Source organism: Petaurus breviceps, unplaced genomic scaffold (genome assembly GCF_028583685.1).
Source record: "Petaurus breviceps papuanus isolate PSGF00001 unplaced genomic scaffold, PetGlider_PUasm1.0 174, whole genome shotgun sequence".
Lineage (NCBI taxonomy): Eukaryota > Metazoa > Chordata > Mammalia > Diprotodontia > Petauridae > Petaurus > Petaurus breviceps.
The window spans coordinates 28,148,050-28,156,273 of record NW_027185761.1 but is presented as its reverse complement, the minus strand read 5'-3'; the positions used below and the strand labels follow the sequence as shown (position 1 = coordinate 28,156,273).

The 8,224-nt window shown below is 39.4% G+C and overlaps 1 pseudogene; it reads left to right on the top strand.

Moving 5' to 3' along the window:
• Positions 1–2,949: 2,949 nt before the first annotated feature.
• LOC138158411 (transgelin-2 pseudogene) lies at positions 2,950–3,593 on the top strand (annotated as a pseudogene).
• Positions 3,594–8,224: the final 4,631 nt, after the last annotated feature.

Genomic DNA, 8,224 nt, shown 5'->3' with positions numbered 1-8,224 from the left:
CTCCTTTGTCTAGAAGTTAAAGGATAAACTCTTTAGTTTGGGATTTGAGGTCCTACACAATCTGATCTTGATCTACCTTTCCAACCTTATTTCACATCATTCCCTTAACCATGCTCTTTATTCCAGTCAAAGTGTTCCTGAATTACAGGTGAATGTAATGGACTATTATTGTGCTCTAAGAAACGAAAAAGGCAGCAGTGTCACAGAAACCCCAAAAGATTTGTTGAAATGATGTGGAGTGAAGTGAGCAGAACCAGAACAAACAGTCCACCAGGTGGCTCATTGAATTGATTGCAGGCCCAGGAGTCAGGAAGATTTAAGTTTAAATTTGACCTCAAATAATACTAAAATTATGGCCTCTTGACTCTTTTAACCTCTTCAGGTCAGTTTCTTCAACTATAAGATGGTGACACCTACCTACCAAAATACCTCAAAGAGGTACTTTGAGGATCAAATGAAATAATATTTGTAAGCCACTTAGCTCAGTGGCACATAATAGACATTATATAAATATTGATTCCTTTCTCCTTCCCCAGAACAATTTCTACAATAATAATAGTACTCTAAAGACAAACAACTTTGATCTCTGATGAGGATAATGATAACCATATTTCCAGAGGATGCATGATGAAGTGTGCTGTCCACTTCTTGGATACAGAGATGGTGGACTCAACAGGAGGAGAATAGGATTTTTTTTTCTTTTTTTGAGGGGATGTGACCAATGGAGTGATTTGTTTTTCTTGAGATATATGTTTGTTATAAGGATTTTGTTTTTTTTCTTTTTTTTTCTTTTCTTCTTTAATGAAAGAAGGGTGGGAAGAAGAGACAATGAGTTTTTGTTAATTGAAACAAATAAAGATAAAAATAAGGAGGTCTGGTGATTATCACATAAGGAAGATACTTAGGGAAGACACTTCATTATATCCTATTGAAGGAGGATAGTTTTTTTGACCACAACAACTCTTGATGGCCATGTACTACTTGACAGCGGTTTTATAATCTGCATCAATAAGGGGAGAGGCAGGGAGGGCGGTCCATGTATGAAATAAATTATAGATTTGTGAAGTTTGTTTTGAGACATTCCTACTTTTTATTTGTTTTACTTTGTTGTTATATATGCTATAATGTTAATGTGTTATAATGAAAAATTTTAAAGAGATTCATCTTGTCCCATTCTTAATTTATCTATGTATTCAGGATCACAGAATTTCCAAAGTTGGAAAATAATCAAACCTATTCTTTTTGACTTATTTTTCATCTTCTCTTTTCTTGAAGACTTCCACTGAGGGGAATTCTACTACCTCTCTAGAAAATCCATCCCCATTCTAGACATCAATAATTATTAAGTAATCATGCCCCCACTTTCCTCCACTTGCCAGCATCAATTTATTCCTGTTACTGCTAAGCACTGATCCTAGTTCTGTCTTCTAGGACTCAATAAAATAATTCTAAGCCAATATACAAGGGAGATATCACTGACAGCAGATTATCAAGCAATCTATTACCCTGACCTAAATGGCTCTCTATTGTTATTGGTTTGTTCCCTGCAAGATACTGCATGACATGGTTCAAAATGAGGCAGAGATGGATGAATGAATGATATTTATTGACACAGGAAATTAAAAGAAAAAAAATAACCTTAAAAAAGATAGCATTGTTTTAATCCTTTTAGGAAAGGTAAGGAGATTAATGTGATTATAGAGTATGGATATATGTTTGCATACCATGTTTGTTCCCTTAAGTAAAAATCTTGTTTAATTCCTAGAACACGTCAACAATGTAAAAGCTATATTTCTCTTAGGTAACTTTATAATTTCTCTGGTGTGAAATTCACCAAATGTCTAAAAAACTTGATGGAGAAATGTGAAACACTAAATTTCATAGAGAAAAATATACATAATATATGAAGTTCTTCAAGGTAGTTTTATGGTTTCCTTTTTTATATTTGAGAGTTATCCCATCTACTTGTTCCCACTTAATAGATATGTCTGCTTCTAATTTTGGTGCTTCTCTGTAAAATTCAGCACCACTCTGCCCTCCTTCCCACTTCCATTTTCTCTGCTCATCAAAGGGAGACAGTCTTTACCTCAAGACAAAAGCATAACCACCTTCTGCTAACCCACTTCCCAATTGTGCACGTCATTTCCATTTTCCCCCATTACAGTTCTATTTGTGCTTCAGAAGGTCATGTTTGGACTATCCAAGCATTTGACTTTGAGAACAAACAATTTCTTTAGGGAAAATGAACTATTGTTGCTACCAGGTCATCCTTTGAATTACCCTTTAGTGTCTCTTTGTCTCAGGCGGAACATAGGTCTGTGGTGAAAATGATTCCTTCACACGGTTTTTGAAAAAAAAATGACACTAAGATATTGCACCCTTTCAGGTAAGAATGTGATAATGAGCACCTCAATGTCTGTGCTAATTTTACTGTCAGCACACTGAGGGGGTGAATTTCAATCTTCAGGGCCTTTTCATGTTCTGATTACTTGGGTCTCTCAGTTGATTTATTATAGGCAAGAGAAGGCCCACTTGAGTTCTTTCCACATAGTAGTAGTCAAATTGAGAGTGACTGAAGATCATAGATAGATAAGAACACATACTGAGTCAGAGTCCAACACTCTCATTTTGTAAATGAAGCAATGGAGACTGAGTTTAAGTGATTTGCTCAGGATCACATGGCTAATGAATTTTTGAAGTGGGATATGAACCTAGGTATTTCTCATGCTGAGTTCAGTGGGCTTGGTACTACTTTCGTCACAGAGGCTGACTTCAAGCATTAACAAGGACCAAGCTTACCTTTCAGGTTCCCAAAAACACATGGAAATATGGAGCAAAATGGATGCAACAAAACGTTTGGCCCTGGCCACTCACTGCGTGCCGCTCCCCAGCCCATTACACTCTCCATCCGCCGCCTCGTGGTAAAGATACCTGCATCTTCATCTCAGAATGGCCAATAGGGGACCTGCTTACGGACTGAGCCAGGAGGTACAGCAAAAAATCGAGAAGCAGTATGATGCATCTGGAGCAGATTCTCATTCAGTGGATTACCACACAGGGCTGCAGGGATGTTGGGCGGCCCCAGCCTGGGCGAGAGAATTTTCAAAACTGGCTCAAAGATGGCACAGTGCTGTGTGAGCTCATGAATGGGGTATACCCTGAAGGCCAGGGCCCAGTAAAGAAGAGCCAGGCTTCAGGCATGGCCTTAAAACACATGGAACAGATTTCTCAGTTCCTACAGGCAGCAGAGTGCTACAGCATCAATGCCACTGCTATCTTCCAAACTGTGGACCTCTGGGAAGGAAAGAACATGGCATGTGTGCAGCGGACTCTGATGAACCTGGGTGGGCTGGCGGTGGCTCAGGGTGATGGGTTCTTCTCTGGAGATCCTAACTGGTTCCCTAAGAAGTCCAAGGAGAATTCCCCGAAATTTCACAGATAACCAACTGCAGGAGGGCAAGAATGTCATCAGGCTACAGATGGGCACCAGCCATGGGGCCTCTCAGGCAGGCATGACTGGGTATGGGATGCCACCCAGATCCTCTGATCACCACTCTTCCTCACCCTCCCTTGAATGGTTAATCTATTTCTAGCAGTGACATTCCTAGGAAGCCCATGGAATTCTCAAGCCCCTTCTCTTCCAGCCCGTCCTCTTCCCTGCCTACTCCTATCCATTGGTGGCACTGCTTCTCCTGTTGTGGCTACAGGTGCTGAGCAATGCCTTCTCACCTTGAATTTACTGTAATACACTCCCTGTCCCCCAAGTCAGCAAAACTGGACCAACCCCCCCCCATCCTCCCTTCTGCTCATTCTCCCACCCTGGTTTGTCATCTCATTTGGGAATTTTGCACCCATATGGCCATTCTTTGGGCCAGGGTTCAGGGCACTGCCTTGAAAGGAGCTGACATGGGACCAACTTCTCTTCTACAAGGTTGTTCTTCCTGCTCCCTCCACCCCCAGCCTTGCTACTGTGGGGATTTAATTTATAGGGAGGGCCTATGGTGGCTGCTGTCCTGGCCACAGCTGGACTTTGAAAGCCACACATCTGGGTAGGCCTCTTTTTCCCTCGGTCCCTCCCTTCTTGGCATTCCTTTTTGCCTGTTCCCTTCTTTATCCAGTGGCCTGAGACAGGATTAAGGGGGAGGGGATGTCCAGGGAGGTGGGTTGGCCTTGCCTTGTCTTCTCTCCTCTCCTCCATCCTTCCCCTCTTCCACAAAAGGCCCACCCAAAGTCTGAGACTTGAGGAATGTGAATTGCTGATCTGAATAAAGATTCCCAGTCTTTGTAAAAAAAAAACAAACGAAAGTTTGGCCCTATCACTTCCTGATATCAGTATACCATTTGGATATCTCCTGACTTGTTTTTGGCCTCATTCAAAAAAGTCCTTCCATAAAATACATTTTCTAAAGAGTAAGTTAAAAGTAAGATTGAATGTGAATTTCTGTGAAGGTCATTACTAAAAAAGAATGATTCCTGTGTTTGTGTGTTTATGTTTCAAGAAATTCATTCAGTAGAAAAGAAGAGAAGCTCTACCCAAATGACCTTGAGTTTTGCCAACTGCTGTTTCACATGAATAGGTTGCTTACCACATCCTGTGGGTGAATATGGATGTGGACATTGTCCAGATTAAAAAAAAAATACTCATGTGCCGGACTTTGAATCCAGGTCCTCTGAACACTCTATTCAGTGCGCTGTTCTGCCCCTTCATATTTAGGAAATTACAAGTAACCCAGTTTGGCTAAAGTTTTAAGTCAATGAGATTAGTAATAGGAAAAGTTAGGTTGGAGCCAGATGGTGAAGGTCTTCTTGTGCCACTTGAAAGATGCTAAACTTTGGTCTGTAGGCAATGGAGAGTCATTAACATTTGTTTAATAAGGAGAATGATAAGGTTACATCTTCCATGTAGGCAGATTAATCTAGTACTTTTCCCTTCCCAAATTCCCACTGGTTGAAATCCTCCCCATTGTTCATGTTGCAGCTCCCATCCTTCCTTTTCCAGAAACTCTTCTCATTCCCCTATTTGGACATGCACCTTCCTTTTTCATATCTTTATATAGTACTATGTATGGTACTCTCTTATGCACTTATGGTCTACTTTTATTATAGTTATTTCTGTAGAAATTGCATCCCATACTAGATATTAGGCTCTTTGAAGGCATGGACTATATTATTTAATCTTTATTTATTTTCCCCAACAACTAGAAAAGACTTAAGTACATAATAGGTTTAGAAATGTTTATTGAAATGAGTTTAGAGATTAAAGGTATGTATGCTGATTAGCAAGCTGTGATTTCATGTGCTAAAAGGGTAGCAATGGGAAATGGGAGAGAAGAGATGGAAACAACAATCTTTCTGAAATCAGAGGACCTGCCTTCAAATTCCATCTCTGAAGCTTATGCCTTGCTTGGCCTTGGGTCAGCATTTAGCCACTCCCCAGGGCCTCAGTTTCTTCATCTTTAAAATGAGGAAGAGGAGATGATATATTATATGGCCTTCTTTTCAACTATAGAACTATGAGCCCATGAAATGAATTTTCTTAAAGTTAATTCATATTGACTCCATTGAAATATGATATAGCAAGGGGGTAATTTTGAACTTAGCCACATTGCATACTAGTGCTACAGGGAAGCCAGTGCCTTCATTGTGCAAATAAGGAAACTGAGTCTGAGAAAGACATCCTACTTTGTCCAAGATCTCATAGCTTTAAGGCTTCATGAGTTTTTTCAGGACACCGTGTGCCTATATCTAATCATATTTACATCATCTAGGGAACTTCTTAAATGAATCCTTTTTCATTATTGGAAGGTAATGGTATACCAACAAAAGCATTATTCCATTGAAACCATCTAAATATTAACCTGGTGAAATATACACATGTTAAGTAGATTCCCATGATGTACTGGAGTGAAAGATGAATTCTACGTTGGGCCATATTTTAATTAACCTTTATATTTATCTTATTAAATGGAATTATAATCCCCCTAGCATTTCTTGAACTTTTAAAAATATATATGTTTAAGCATTTTAATAGTAATCCCTAGAGGGAAATGAGCCTGCTGGACCTTGCTCTCTCTCGATAATCCTTTCTTTGAACTGCAGGAGAACAAAATAAATAATGTATTTATACTCATTTGGGTAATTTCATGAAATAAACAAAAAAGGAAAACTCTTTAGATTAATAAATTTATCCAACATGATCCTGGGGTCAGGGGAGGGCATTGTTCCCTCCTTAGTCATATGAAAACTAAAACAGTAAGGCTCTGTTGAGTGCTCAAAAGCGTGAAAGTGAGACTTCTAACAAAACAAAAAGAAGGAACTCTTTTAAAAAGAAAAAAGGAAAAAAATAGGTAAAACGTCCCTTTCCCTTTTAAGTTATCTTTAAATGGAAAATATTTCACTGGTACATTTTCCAGACAATTTCTAATTGTCACTTTTCTCCCCCTGAGGCTGAAGAAATAAGAGAAAATCTTCCATTAATAACTAAGATAATACCACAAATTTTGCCATCAAAATAAGAGGAAAAAAAATCTTCTCAGGAAATTAAATCATAGTGACTTCAGTCAGCTCCAAATAAGAAATGTTTGTGTGTGTGTGTGTGTGTGTGTGTGTGTGATATGTGAATTGACAAACAATATTAGAATATCATGAAAAGCATTGAAAATTGCATTTTAGTTTCAAGAAAGTGAAAAAGTGAACTATCTTTCTCATGCTTAAATCCTTTCCCCCCATATGACCCATCATGATGTTGGCTAGTATTCCCCAAAACTTGTATATAAATTTAATGTTTGTAGATTCAGTACCATCTTAAATTCACTAAACTAAAGACTTACTAATAGAGTCTTGGACTTCATAGGTCATTTAATTTAACTTTCTACCCCATGCAAGAATCTCTTCTACCTCACCATAGTGGTATGTTTATACAGATTCTCTTTGAATACTTTCTGGAAGGAGCTTCCATGATTGCTCTTTCTAATGAAGAATAGGTCAGTTTTGTTAAAAAGTTCTTCCTTATACTGAAATGAGATATTTTTCTATTTTGTCTACTCTTAGATGTTAATTTTGGCCCCTAAAGCAAAACAGAGGCAGCGAGGTGTCTCATTGGATAGACCACTGGGACTAGAATAAAAAAGCTTTAAGTTCAAATCCAGCCTCAGAAGCCTATTAGCTGTATGACTCTAAGCGAGTTGTGACCTTGGCCTCAGTTTCCTCATCTGTAAAATGAGCTGGAGAGGGAAAAGGCAAAACACTCCAGCATCTTTGCCAAGAAAACCCCAGACTGGGCCATGAAGAATTAGGACTGAAACAACTGAATGACAACAAAAGTCCATCTAGTATTAGACTTGTGTCTTTCAGAGAATAGGAAAAAAATGCCATTCCTATCACTTCTCCTTCCTAGGGCAAGGGAAATAACAGGATTCCTTCAGCTCTCTGGCTGTCTCAGGACCTCAACTGCCTGAGGCACTGAGAGAATTTCACCCTAAAGCCAAATCCTAAGGATTGAAAATTAGGTGAACTCCAGATTAATTCAACAATCCAATAAACATTTATTAAACTTTTACCTTTCCAAGCCCCAGGTGAACAATTAAAACAAAAAGAAAAATAATCCCTGCCTTCAAGGAGCTTACTTTCTGAAGACTGGAAACAGCTCACAAAAGAGGGTGAGGAATGGGGAGCTCTTGTTCTAGGTACTGTCTCCTCCCTTCCCTTCATCTTGACTAGTTTGTTGAATCAGTTCAAACCTTCACTGTCCTCTTGAGTCTCTTGACCCCTACCCTATCTCTGAATTTACCTTGCCAAACCACAGTCTTGGATTGTTACTTAGATCTTTTGCTGCCTTCCTCCCTGCACAAGAGCTGCTGAAAAAGGTTGGAGAAAATGACAAGACCAGGCTGACTGAGCCTGCTACATGTTTATACTGATTAACTTTGACTGGCCCCTAGGTAGTTGTTTTGTTTTTCACCTTCCTAAACAGATCACTCTCCCTCTTGTCCTAACCCTTTCCTGCTTCCTCAGACCTCAGAACTCCTCCTCCAGTTGCAGACTCTTAAGGATCACCTTAATGGAGGACAGATGGATCTTGGATACAGTAGACTGTGGGAATTGAGAAGGGTTCTAGATGGAATTAAGGGAGTGGGGGTCTGGGGTGGGGCCAGGTGCAGAAAATGAAAGAGCAGTTAATTAACTGGGAAGGGCCAATAGCCCCAGGAGAACAGCAGGGACCTGG